The following is a 13,508-nucleotide window of genomic DNA, read 5'->3' on the forward strand; positions in this document are numbered from 1 at the left end:
ATCAGAATATAAAAATGCCTCTACACATCAGTACGGAAAAGAGTCAATAGATAATGGGCAAATAATTTGATTTGAGATTCCCTGAGAAGTACAAAGGGTCGATAAGTTGGTGAAAAGATGTTCAATCTTAACACTGATCAAAAAGTGAAAATTAAAAGAAACACAGATGCTCTTATTATTTCTAAAGTTTGGTAATAGCAGGAAAGTATGATAATGTGGACAAACAAGCACCCACAAACACTCTTGAAGTGGAACAAATTTCTGGGAGACAGTGTGGCAGAAGATATGACATTTGCAAACACACTTAGTTTTTGACATAAAAATTCTACTTCTGGGGTTTTCAAGATGGCGGACTAGAGGGCGGCTGCATTTCATGTTGCTCCAGGACGCAGGATTCAAAAGAGGAGATAGTGAGATACTTGGGACCAACTCAAAGCCGCTGGGTGAGTCTCTCCCATTGGGGAGGCGTCCCGGATGGGGCGGTAGCCCTGGAACACAGGGAACTTTGTGAAGTAGAGTTGCTCGGGGAGACGCCCCTCCCCCCACCCCCGCTGGAGCAGTAAACACGGACAACTGGGATCATCGTAGAGGAGGCGGCTCAGCACAGTGCTTGGACTCGGAGCAACCACTGGGGCTAGGGGCGGCTGCCTGAGGAGGAGCTGCGTGGCGAGCTGTTTGGACTCAGAGCGATCGCTTCTGAACACCGGGGGGTTGCCTGGAGGAAAAGGAGGAGGAGCGCGCAGGTCGCTTGGTCTAGGAGTGACTGCATCAGAGCCCCAGGCGGTTGCCGGAGGAGGAGCTGCGTGGTGAGCTGTTTAGACTCAGAACGACCGCTTCTGAACACCGGGGGGCTGCCCGGAGGAAGAGGAGGAAGGTGGCGGGTCACTTGGTCTAGGAGTGACTGCATCAGAGCAACAGGCGGTTGCCAGAGGATGAGGCGAGTGGTGAGTTGTTTGGACTCAAAGCGACTGCTCCTGAACACTGGTGGCCTGCCTGGAGGAGGAGCGCGGTGGGTCATTGGTCTCTGAGCAACCGCTCCTGAACACCCGGGGGGCTACCCTGAGGAGGAGGAAGAATAGGGCGGGTCACTTGGACTCGGAGTGACTGAGTAGGGCTACGGGTGGTTGGCGGGAGGAGGAGACGCGAAGTGAGTTGCTTGGACTCCTAGTGACTGCGTCGGAATACCGGGCGGCTGTCCGGAGGAAGAGGTGTGTGGCGAGTCTCTGGGTCTCAGAGCTATTGTATGGGGCTCCAGGTGGTGGCTCAGAGGAGGGACCGCAAAGCCAGGCAATTAGGTGCAGAGCAGGGTTTCAGGACCTAGGCGACTTCTGGGTGGAAGAGCCGCACAGATACACGCTTGGGGGCGGAGCGAAGTTTCCAGGACTGCGGGCAGATTCTCTGAGGAGAGGCAGCCTAAGGAGACTCGCCTGCGGAGGGTGAGGCTCCCAGGCCCAGGAGGTAGGTCCGGGCCCCTGGGAATGTTGCAGAGGAAGACAGCCCAGCCCAGGCAGTAGTTGTAGATTGAGGGGAACCTCTAGGAGGGGAACTGACCAGCGAGACCTCCCCACCGGGTGAGTCTTCCCTGCCAGGTGAGGTTTTCCCACAAGGACTGTAAAACCAGAGACACAGGCCCAAACAGGCCATGCCTCAGCCCGCAGCCTAGTTCCCCTTTGGATGACCATTGGTCAACAAGTGGAGGCACCTCTGCCCACTCTCAGGGAATATACCCCACCTGAGGGTCACCTACCCTAGAGAGGCAGCTTCCTTGTGGAGCACTGCATTATCAACTTCTTCCAAGACTGCAGGCTACTGAAGGACAAGAGGGGATATACTAGAAATCTTCAGGGACATTATAAGTCAATAGAGGAAATCTGCAATATCTTAATGACCACTGATTCCTGAACAATATGAGAAAACAAGGGAAGAAAATGCCCCCAAAAAATCTAGATGATACATCAATAAAATCCAATGGCAGCATGGCAGAAGAAATGACAGAAAGGGAGTTCAGAATGTACATAATTAAAATGATCAGAGAAGCAAACGATGAGATGAAAGAGCAAATGCAGGCATTGAATGATGAGATGAAAGAGCAAATGCAAGCATTGAATGATTGCACCAATCGACAGTTATAAAAGAGCAAATACAGGAAGCAAAAGATCATTTCAATAAAGAGTTAGAGATATTGAAAAAAAGCCAAACAAAAATTCTTGAAATGAAGGAAACAATAAACCAAATTAAGAACTCCATAGAAAGCATAACCAATAGGATAGAACACCTGGAAGACAGAACCTCAGACATTGAAGACAAAATATTTAACCTTGAAAACAAAGTTGAACAAACGAAGAAGATGGTAAGAAATCATGAACAGAATCTCCAAGAACTATGGGATATCATGAAAAGGCCAAATTTAAGAATTATTGGGATTGAGGAAGGCTTAGAGAAACAAACCAAAGGAATGAACAATCTATTCAATGAAACAATATCAAAAATTTCCCAAATCTGAAGAATAAAATGGAAAATCAAGTTCAAGAGGCTTATAGGACTCCAAATACACAAAATTACAACAGACCCACACCAAGGCACATTATAATGAAAATACCGAACATACAAAATAAAGACAGAATTTTAAAGGCTGTGAGAGAAAAGAACCAAATTACATTCAGGGGGAAACCAATACGGATATCAGCAGATTTTTCAACCAAGACACTAAAAGCTAGAAGGGCCTGGAACAACATTTTTCAAGCCCTGAAATAAAATGGATGCCAACCAAGAATCTTATACCCAGCAAAACTTACCTTCAAATGTGACGATGAAATAAGATCATTCCATGATAAACAAAAGCTAAAAGAATTTACAAAAAGAAAGCCAGCATTACAGAACATTCTCAGCAAAATATTCCATGAGGAAGAGATAAAAAACAAAGAAACAAATCAGCAAAGGGAGGAATTGTCCTAAAGGAACTGTCAAATAAAGGAGGAACCAAGTTGTGTCAAAAAATAAATAAATAAATAAATAAAATTTAAGAAATGAACCGAATGACCGGGAATACAAATCATATCTCAATAATAACCCTGAATGTAATGGCCTGAATTCATCAATCAAAAGACATAGACTGGCAGATTGGATTAAAAAGAAAGATCGAACAATATGTTGCCTGCAAGAGACTCACCTCATAGAAACAGATACCCATAGACTAAAGGTGAAAGGATGGGGAAAAACATACCATGCACATGGACTCAGCAAAAAAGCTGGAGTATCCATCCTCATTTCAGATAATGTGGACTTCAAGTCAAAGTTAGTCTGAAGGGATAAAGAAGGACATTTCATACTGCTTATGGGAAGCATAAATCAGCAAGATATAACAATCATAAACATCTATGCCTGAAACAGTGGTTCATCCATGGATGTCAAACAAATCCTTCTCAATTTTAGAAACCAAATAGACCATAACACAATAATACTAGGTGATTTTAACACGCCTCTCTCACCACTGGACAGATCTTCCAAACAAAAATTGAACAAAGAAACCGTAGATCTCAATAACACAATCAATAATTTAGACTTAACAGACATTTATAGAATATGCCATCCAACCAAGAGGGAATACACTTTCTTCTCAGCAGCATATGGATCCTTCTCTAAAATAGACCATATATTATGCCACAAAGCTAATGTTACCAAATACAAGAAGATAGAGACACTACCTTGTATTCTATCAGATCATAATGGATTGAAGTTAGAAATAAATGAAAGAGTAAAAAAATAGAAACTACTCCAACACCTGGAGATTAAACAATATGCTATTATATGATGAATGGATAACAGAAGATATTAGGAAGAAAATTAAAAAATTCTTAGAGGTAAATGAGAACAAAGAACCATCATATCAAAATTTATGGGACATTATGAAAGCAGTACTTAGAGGAAAATTTATTCCATGGAGTGCATTTAATAAAAGAAGTAAAACTCAACAAATCAATGACCTAACACTACAGCTCAAAGCCCTAGAAAAAGAAGAACAGACCAACACCAAAAGTAGTAGAAGACAGGAAATAGTTAAACTCAGAGCTGAAATCAACGAAATTGAAACAAAAGAAACCATACAAAAAATTGACAAAATAAATAGTTGGTTTTTCGAAAAAATAAACAAAATTGATAAACCTTTAGCCACACTAACAAAGAGAAGACGAGAGAAAACCCAAACCACTAAAATTCGGAATGAACAAGGAAATATCACAACAGACACGACTGAAATACAAAACATAAGTAGAAGCTATTTTGAAAATCTATACTCCAACAAAATAGAAAATTTTGAAGACATCAACAGGTTTCTAGAGACATATGAATTGCCTAAACTGAACGAGGAGGACATACACAATTTAAATAGACCAATTTCAAGTAATGAAATAGAAGAAGTCATCAAAAGCATACCAAAAAAGAAAACTCCAGGACCAGATGTGTTCTCAACCGAGTTCTACAAAACCTTTAAAGAAGAGTTCATTCCAATACTTCTCAAAGTATTCCATAAAATAGAAGAGGAGGGAACCCTCCCAAACTCATTCTATGAAGCCAATATTACCCTGATACCTAAACCAGACAGAGACACATCAAGGAAAGAAAATTTCAGACCAATATCCTTAATGAACATCGACACAAAAATTCTCAACAGAATTTTAGCAAATCGCATACAAAAACATATTAAAAAGATAGTGCACCATGATCAAGTGGGTTTCATCCCAGGGATGCAAGGTTGGTTCAACATCAGGAAATCAATAAATGTAATTCACCATATCAATAGACTTAAAGTCAAGAATCACATGATTATTTCAAGAGATGCAGAAAAAGCATTTGATAAAATACAGCACCCCTTCATGCTCAAAACACTAGAAAAAATAGGGATAGTGGGAACATTCCTTAACATTGTAAAGGCCATCTATGCTAAGCCGATGGCCAATATCGTTCTAAATGGTGAAAAACTGAAAGCATTCCCCCTAAAAACTGGAACAAGGCAGGGATGCCCTCTTTCACCGCTTCTATTCAACATCGTCCTTGAGACTCTAGCCAGAGCAATCAGACAAACCAAAGAAATTAAAGGGATACGAATAGGAAAAGAAGAACTCAAACTATCCCTGTTCGCTGATGACATGATTATATATTTAGAGGAACCTGGAAATTCCACCAGAAAACTTTTAGAACTCATAAGTGAATTCAGTAAAGTAGCAGGTTACAAGATCAATGCTCATAAATCCAATGCATTTTTATACATAAGTGATGAAACTTCAGAAAGAGAAATTAGGAAAACTACCCCATTCACAATAGCATCGAAAAAAATAAAATACTTGGGAATCAATCTCACAAAAGAGGTGAAAGATCTCTACAATGAGAACTACAGAACACTAAAGAAAGAAATGAAAGAAAACCTTAGAAGATGGAAAGATCTCCCATGTTCTTGGATAGGAAGAATTAATATTGTCAAAATGGCCATACTACCAAAAGTGCTATACAGATTCAATGCAATTCCAATTAAAATCCCAATGATGTACCTTGCAGAAATAGAGCAAGCAATTATGAAATTCATCTGGAAGAATAAAAAACCCAGAATAGCTAAAGCAATCCTTGGCAGAAAGAGTGAAGCAGGGGGTATTGCAATACCAGATCTTCAACTCTACTACAAAGCAATAGTAACAAAAACGGCATGGTATTGGTACCAAAAGAGAAAGGTGGATCAATGGTACAGAATAGAGGACACGGACACAAACCCAAATAAGTACAATTTTCTCATACTAGACAAAGGGGCCAAAAATATGCAATGGAGAAAAGATAGCCTCTTCAACAAATGGTGCTGGGAGAATTGGAAATCCATATGCAACAGAATGAAACTAAACCCATATCTCTCACATGCACGAAACTAAACTCAAAATGGATTAAGGACCTCGGAATCAGACCGGAGACCTTGCATCTTATAGAAGAAAAAGTAGGTCCACATCTTCAACATGTCAGCTTAGGACCAGACTTCCTCAACAGGACTCCCATAGCACAAGAAATTAAAGCAAGAATCAATAACTGGGACAGATTCAAACTAAAAAGCTTTCTCTCAGCAAAGGAAACTATCAGCAATGCAAAGAAAGAGCCTACAGAGTGGGAGAAAATCTTTGCCAATCATACTTCAGATAGAGCACTAATCTCCAGAATCTATAAAGAACTCAAAAAACTCTACACCAAGAATGCAAATAATCCAATTGACAAATGGGCTAAGGAAATGAATAGACACTTCACAGAAGAAGATCTACAAGCAATCAACAAACATATGGAAAAATGTTCAACATCTCTAGTAATAAGAGAAATGCAAATCAAAACCACCCTAAGATTCCATCTCACCCCAATTAGAATGGCGATTATCAAGAATACAAGCAACAGCAAGTGTTGGCGAGGATGTGGCTAGAAAGGTACACTCATACATTGCTGGTGGGGCTGCAAATTACTGCAGCCACTCTGGAAAGCAGTGTGGAGACTCCTTAGAAAACTTGGAATGGAACCACCATTTGACCCAGCTATCCCACTCCTTGGCCTATACCCAAAGGACTTAAAATCAGCATATTACAGAGATACAGCCACATCAATGTTCTTAGCTGCTCAGTTCACAATAGCCAGATTGTGGAACCAACCTAGATGTCCTTCAATTGATGAATGGATAAAGAAAATGTGGTATATATATACAATGGAATATTACTCAGCCATAAAGAATGATAAAATTATGGCATTTGCAGGCAAATGGATGAAATTGGAGAATATCATGCTAAGTGAGATAAGCCAATCTCAAAAAACCAAAGGACAAATGATCTTGCTGATAAGTGGATGATGACACATAATGGGGGGTGGGAGTGGTTAGTGTTAGGGTTAGAGTTAGGGTAGGGAGGGGGGCAAGAATGGAGGAAGGAAGGACTGTATAGAGGGAAAAGAGGGGTGGCAGGGGTGGGGGGGAAGGGAAAAAATAACAATGAATCAAACAACATTACCCTATGTAAATTTATGATTACACAAATGGTATGCCTTTATGCCATGTACAAACAGAGAAACAACATGTATCCCATTTGTTTACAATAAAAAAAAAATTCTACTTCTGGAATCAATCCTAAGGAGATATTCAGATATGTGCACTAAGACATATATCCATTGTTTCCATTTTTAAAAACAATAATAAAAAAATGGAGAAATGAAGTGAAATAACTTTTTCTGTTTTCCAAAGGACACCTCTGCTTCTTCAGTGGTTTTTAAGACTCAATCTCTTTTCTTGGTTTCTCTTCATCTTCCCTACCTCCCCAGGGTTCCATTTTTTTTTTTTTTTTTGTGGTGCTGGGGATCGAACCCATGGCTTTGGGCTTGCAAGGCAAGCACTCTATCGACTGAGCTATCTCCCCAGCCCCACCAGGGTTCCATTTTGAAGGTTCTATCTGTACTTATTTCCATGGTAACCTCCTATCTCTTGGTTCCCTCCTTCGACCTCACTACTTTCCACTTGACTCACTCCTGGATGACTCCCACTTTATATTTCTTGCCAGATTTTTCCTCTACCTTCCATCCAGACTCATTTACCTAGCTTCCTTTTTGACATCTGCTTTTCTGTATCTGATGATATCTATTTCAAACTGAACTTGAAAAACGAACTCTTGCCCTTCTCTTCCAAACTTGTTGTCCCTTAAACCTTCTAGAGCTCAGTAAATAGAAATGTCAGCATCCCTGTTGCTTAGGCCAAAACTCTATAATTCTTATTTGAAACCATTTTCTCTCATGTTCTCCAACTAATTTATACAACCTTAATTTTTGACTGTACCTCCAAAAGGTAGAGGAGTCCAGTCATCTCTCTCCTGTTCTTCCTGCTCTGGTCTGAGCCAGCATCGTTTCTTCCTTGAATGACTGAAACGGCCTCCTAACTGGTCCCTCAGCTTCTACCCTTATCCCCTTGGGATTTGTTTTAGTAGAGCAGGTAGAGTCTCCTGTGCTCTTTGGAATCTTCAAAACCTAAAGACAGGGCATGACCCTGGGGCTCATGCACATGCTATTTCCTCTGCCTCTGTTTTATCACTTTTTTTTTTTTTTTTAATCACTGCTTTTTCACCTACTTCAAGCTTTCACTCAAATGTCACGTTCTTATTGAGAGTTTCCTGACCACTCTGTTTTAGACTGTAGGATTCATCACCATCAGATGTAATATCTATTTTATGCTTTATGAATTTATGTTTGTTTTGTCTCCTCTAACTGGATTGTTTCCAGGTCAGATTTTGTTTGCTCATTTGCCTGATTGTTGTTTATGATTATTCACATATGTACCTCTCCTCTTAAAATAGTTGTTTGGCACACAGTGAGTATTCAGTATCTGCTGAATGAAGGAAAGATGGAAGTTTATCTGTAGGAGACTATCATAAAACAAAGGTCTTCAACCTTTTGCTCATGTATTCCTCAAAAGTATTTTAAGAAACTGTGGTATTGACTTTAATTATAATATTTTATAGCAAAATATGTGATTTCTTGTCTTTTGAATATTGTATCTATGCTTTAAAATATATTTTCAGGAGACTTGTGAATGGCCATCTTCCTCCTGCCCCTGGGGTCTCCGTTCAGGGTCACAGGGACACTAAGCCTGCTGCCTGGACATCTGCTGACCATGCTGTCACGGGTGGTACTTTCTGCCGCTGCCACAGCATCCCCGTCTCAGGAATGCCACCTTCCTAGGACCAGGGGTATTACAGGCGACAAGGATCTTTCACAAAGGGCGGCCACGCCTTGCCCCTCTACCACCTCTTCCTGAATATGGAGGGAAAGTTCGTCTTGGACTAATCCCTGAGGAACTCTTTCAATTTCTTTATCCTAAAACTGATGTAACAGGACCCTACATGCTTGGAACCGGGCTTATCCTATATTTTCTATCCAAAGAAATATAGTGATTACCCGAGAGACCTTCTCTACCATATCAACAGTAGGGTTACTTGTCTATGTAATTAAAAAATATGGTGCCTCTATTGGAGAATTTATTGATACTTTCAATGAGCAAAAATTTGCCCAACTAGAAGAGGTGAAGCAGGCTTCCATCAAACAAATTCAGGATGCAATTGAGTTGGAGAAGGCACAGCAGGCACTGGTTCAGGAACGTCACTCTCTTTTTGATGTCCAGAAGAATAACATTGCTATGGCCTTGGAGGTTACTTACCGGGAACGGCTACATAAAGTATACAAGGAGGTAAAGAATCGCCTGGATTATCATATCTCTGTAGAATATGATGCTTCGAAAGGAACATGAGCCCATGATAAACTGGGTGGAGAAGCACATGGTACAAAGCATCTCTGCACAGCAGGCACAGGAAACGACTGCCAAGTGCATTGCAGATCTTCAGCTGTTCCCAAGGAAGGCTCAAGCAGAGCCAGTTATGTGAATGTATCTGTCCCAGTTGAAACAGCTATAGACAGTTGACTGAGTACATGGAAACTCGTCTGTATTACTGCCTACTGAAATTACAGTTACCTTTCCTAAAGAAGAAAAGTTCAAGTTTCTTTTAGTGAGAAAGCTAAATCTGTTGATCAGTCAGATATTTCTCATCATTATTCTGAATTTTGAGTTGCTCTTTGATCACTTTCGAAAAAGCAGTTTGCTTTTATTAAAACATACTGAAAGATTACCAAGTTACAATTTAAATTTATAATTAATTCCATCATCTTGCAATTAAGTAATGATTAAAACAAAAGAAGTCTCATCAAAACCTAGATATTGCAAATTTATTTATTCAATTTATAGAAAACATCTGCCATATAATTCAAATAATAAAATTCTTGGTGTCAGAAAAATCTGACTACATTTTCAACTAAAATAAGCATGTAAATACCAGTTTTTTCATTCCAAATCTAAGGTTTTCTAATTTCTCAGTATGTTAAAACTCTCTCTGCCTTGCTCTCCCTGACTCTTGCCTCCTGATTTATGTATTCTTCAACTGTCTCTTGACTTGCACATTAAAATTCTTTTATGCCCTATGCAGTGGCTTCATAGGAAATATTGGGGATTGGTGAGAGGTACACTTTCCTGCTCTTGTGGTGATTGAGTGATTATTAAAGTGGATTAAGAAAGGAGAACAGTCAGACCATGGGGTATTCTCAAGCTAGCTGATGTTGATAGTGAATTTGAAAGCTGAAGATCTGGAAATCAAGCCCTTGAAAACTTTTCATTCTTGCCTGTAATCCCAGCAACTCGGGTGGCTGAGGCAAGAGGATCGCAAATTTGAGGCCAGTCTGAGCACCTTAGAGAGACCCTGCCTCAAAATTAAAAAAAAATATATATATAAAAAAAACAAAAAGAAACTAGGGATGTACCTCAGTGGTAGAGCACCATTGGGTTCAATCCCCAGTGCTGCATGAAAAAGGGTGAGAGAGAGAGAGAGAGAAAGAAGGAAAGAAGAAAACTTCATTCCCTTATACTCCTAAAATATCTAAACTCCTAAAAAATAATATCCAATCCTGGATCGTCAGGCATTCATATTTATACTTCATTTTAAGGATAAATTACACTATGGGATTTTTGCAAAATCTGTAAAAGAGGTGTATCTAGGTCATCATGTGAACATTTCAAGAAATAATCTTTATTGACAAAGGCAAGTTGTGTAACAGCGTTTTCCTTTTAGCCTTAAAATATGATTGAATTCTACATGGTTGCAAACACTTGTAAGTTCAAAGGAGGGCAGGTCAAGGAATCCAACAGAGCCATTAGCTGGGTACCCCTGAGGAGTGGTTGGGTGATGTGGAGGAAGGGATTCCTATTTTGCTAAGTTAACTTTTTATAGTTTGAATTCTTTTTCTTTTTTTCTTTTTACAGCATGCGTTTGGATTCATTGTACACAAATGGGGTACAACTTTTCATTTCTACGGTTGTACATAGTTTGAATTATTTTCAATTGTATATGTCAATTAAGAATAAGTGAATTAAGGTTAATTAAAATTATTAAGAAAAATACTAACAGTAAAACGGACTCTGCTACTGCTGATGTAACAGTAACTTGTAATTGGTTGTGACAAAATGAACTTTCTGAATTAGTGAGTGAATCAATTATTGATAGTAAGAAGTTTGTCACACTAATTTCTCTTCTGTGTCATTAATTTTTTAAAAAATATGTTTTACTGTGCATGCCCAATGGTCTCCTCTATACTTGTTAAATAGGAAGTTTCTAGATACTTAACATATTTACAGACATTATCTCATTTTTCTTCCCTGTGTTGTGGTGAAGAGCCAGGAGCAGAGAAGTGACTCAGGTTGAACATAGAGAAGTAGAAGTCCACAAACAGAAAACACCTTTCTTTTTTCTTAATACTTTAAAACGGGAACATAACATTTGAACATATTTATGGGGTACAGTATAATAATTTGATATGTTATTACAAATTGTAATGATCAGACAAGGGTAATTAACAGTTCCATCTTCTCAAACATTATCATTTCTATGAGTTGGGAAACTTTGGGCTTCTCATTTCAGTGATTTAAAAATACATAATAAGTTATTGTAGACTATAGTTACCCAACTGTGCTCGGGAGCACTAGAACTAATTCCTTCTGTCTAACTGTAATTTGGTGCCTGTTATTTAACCTCCTTTTACCCCACCTTTTCCCTTCTTCCTAGACTCTAGTGATCTTTATTCTGCTCTCTTCTTCTATGAGATTATTTAGTTAGCTTTTTTGCCACTGTGACCAAAGACCTGACAAGAACAACGTGGAGGAGGGAAAGTTTATTTGGGGCTCATGGTTTCAGAGGTCTCAGTCCACAGATGACTGACTCACTAGTTCTGGGCCTCAGGTGGGATAGCACATCATGACAGAAGGGTGTGGAGGAGGAAAGCAGCTCAGGACATGGCAATCAAGATGCAGAGAGACTCAGAACTCTACCCCAAAGGCACAACCTCAGTGACCTTCCTCTAGGCAACACCTTACCTGCATACAGTCACTGTCCACTTAACCCATATGAGTGGATTATCCCACTGATTAGGTTACACCTCTCATAATCTCATCCTTTCACTTCTGAAAATTCTTACACTATCTCACACATGAACTTTTGGGGGACACCTCATATCTAAACCATAACAGAGATCCAGTTTTGTAGCTTCCACATATGAATGAGAACATGCAGTATTTGTTTCTGTATCTAATTTCACTTAACCCAACATCCTCCAGTTATGTGTCTATCAAGGGATGAACAGTTAGGAAAATGTAGTGCATATACACAGCAGAATACTATTTGGCCATAAAAAAGAATAAAATCCGGTCATTAGTCAGGTTTTAATAGTTTATCCAAATTTAGCTATGCTTTCCTTGCTAATTTAATTAATCCCTGTCATGTTTATTAGATCTTTCTCCATCCTACAAGAATATCACTGAACAATGAGTAAAGACAATTTTAAAGATATACTTTTTTATTCAATTATTTATTTTGAATGTTTATGTGAAAAGAAGCAAGAAGGCCCAATGGCACAAATGTCGGCACCTTAACCTTGGACTTTCTAGCCTATAGAACTGTGAGAAAATAAATTTCTTTTCTTTATAAATTATGTTGTCTCAGGTATTCTGTTACACTAGCACAAATAGACCATGACAAAGTGGTACTTACACCTGCAGATTTAGTATGACTCTTAACTTGTGGAACATTCTTACACATAATCAAGACTTGTAATCTAGCAAAGCAAAAAATTACAATTATAGAATTAGGTCTATAATTGGGTCATTATGACTCCTGATGAGAGGTACCTATTTCTACTCTTTGGTTTATTTTCTGGAACTATACATTTTAACTATTGGAGATATGACACCATATATTGATTTTTTTGTTTAGAGTGTATATACACCATCCTGGGGGAAAATACTTCAGTCAAGCAAGATGTTATTACAGAGCCAGTACCCTAGCTGAACATTTAATAGGCCATTCCATCATTCTGCCAGGCCAGCTGCTTCCCAGTGGTGCAATTTATGAGAAGATCAATGGACACCTTGGCTCTGTGTCCACTGTTGCAACTCCTTTACTATAAAATGAGCACCTTGTTGTGACATATGTTTTGTTTGTATGTAAGTGTTCTGTGAACTTTTATTGTTTCTGGAAGATCACTATATTAGTCATCTTGTGCTACAATAACAAAATACCCTAGACCAAGTGGCATAGACATTAGAAATTCATCTTCTCATAGTTCTGGAGGCAAAAACAACCCAGATGAAGGTGTGATACAATCAGTTTCTAGTGAGGACTCTCTTCCTCGCTTGCAGATGGCCAGCGTCTTGTTGTAAATGCATATGGAGGAGAGATAGAAAGGGAGAGAGGGATCTCTTTCTCTTCCTAGACCACCAATCCTATCAGATTAGGTTCCTCCCTTATGACCTGTTATGGTTTAAATATGAAGTGTCTCCCAAAACCTCACCTGTGAGACAATGCAAAAACCTTTGGAGGCAATATAATTGGGTTATGAGAGTTTTAATCTAATCAGTGCATTAA

At 39.2% G+C, this 13,508-nt stretch overlaps 1 pseudogene; it reads left to right on the forward strand.

The window, feature by feature from the left end:
* The first annotated feature begins 8,662 nt into the window (after nt 1-8,662).
* LOC124992310 (ATP synthase F(0) complex subunit B1, mitochondrial-like) lies at nt 8,663-9,428 on the forward strand (annotated as a pseudogene).
* Nucleotides 9,429-13,508: the final 4,080 nt, after the last annotated feature.

This window comes from Sciurus carolinensis, chromosome 9 (assembly GCF_902686445.1).
Source record: "Sciurus carolinensis chromosome 9, mSciCar1.2, whole genome shotgun sequence".
NCBI lineage: Eukaryota > Metazoa > Chordata > Mammalia > Rodentia > Sciuridae > Sciurus > Sciurus carolinensis.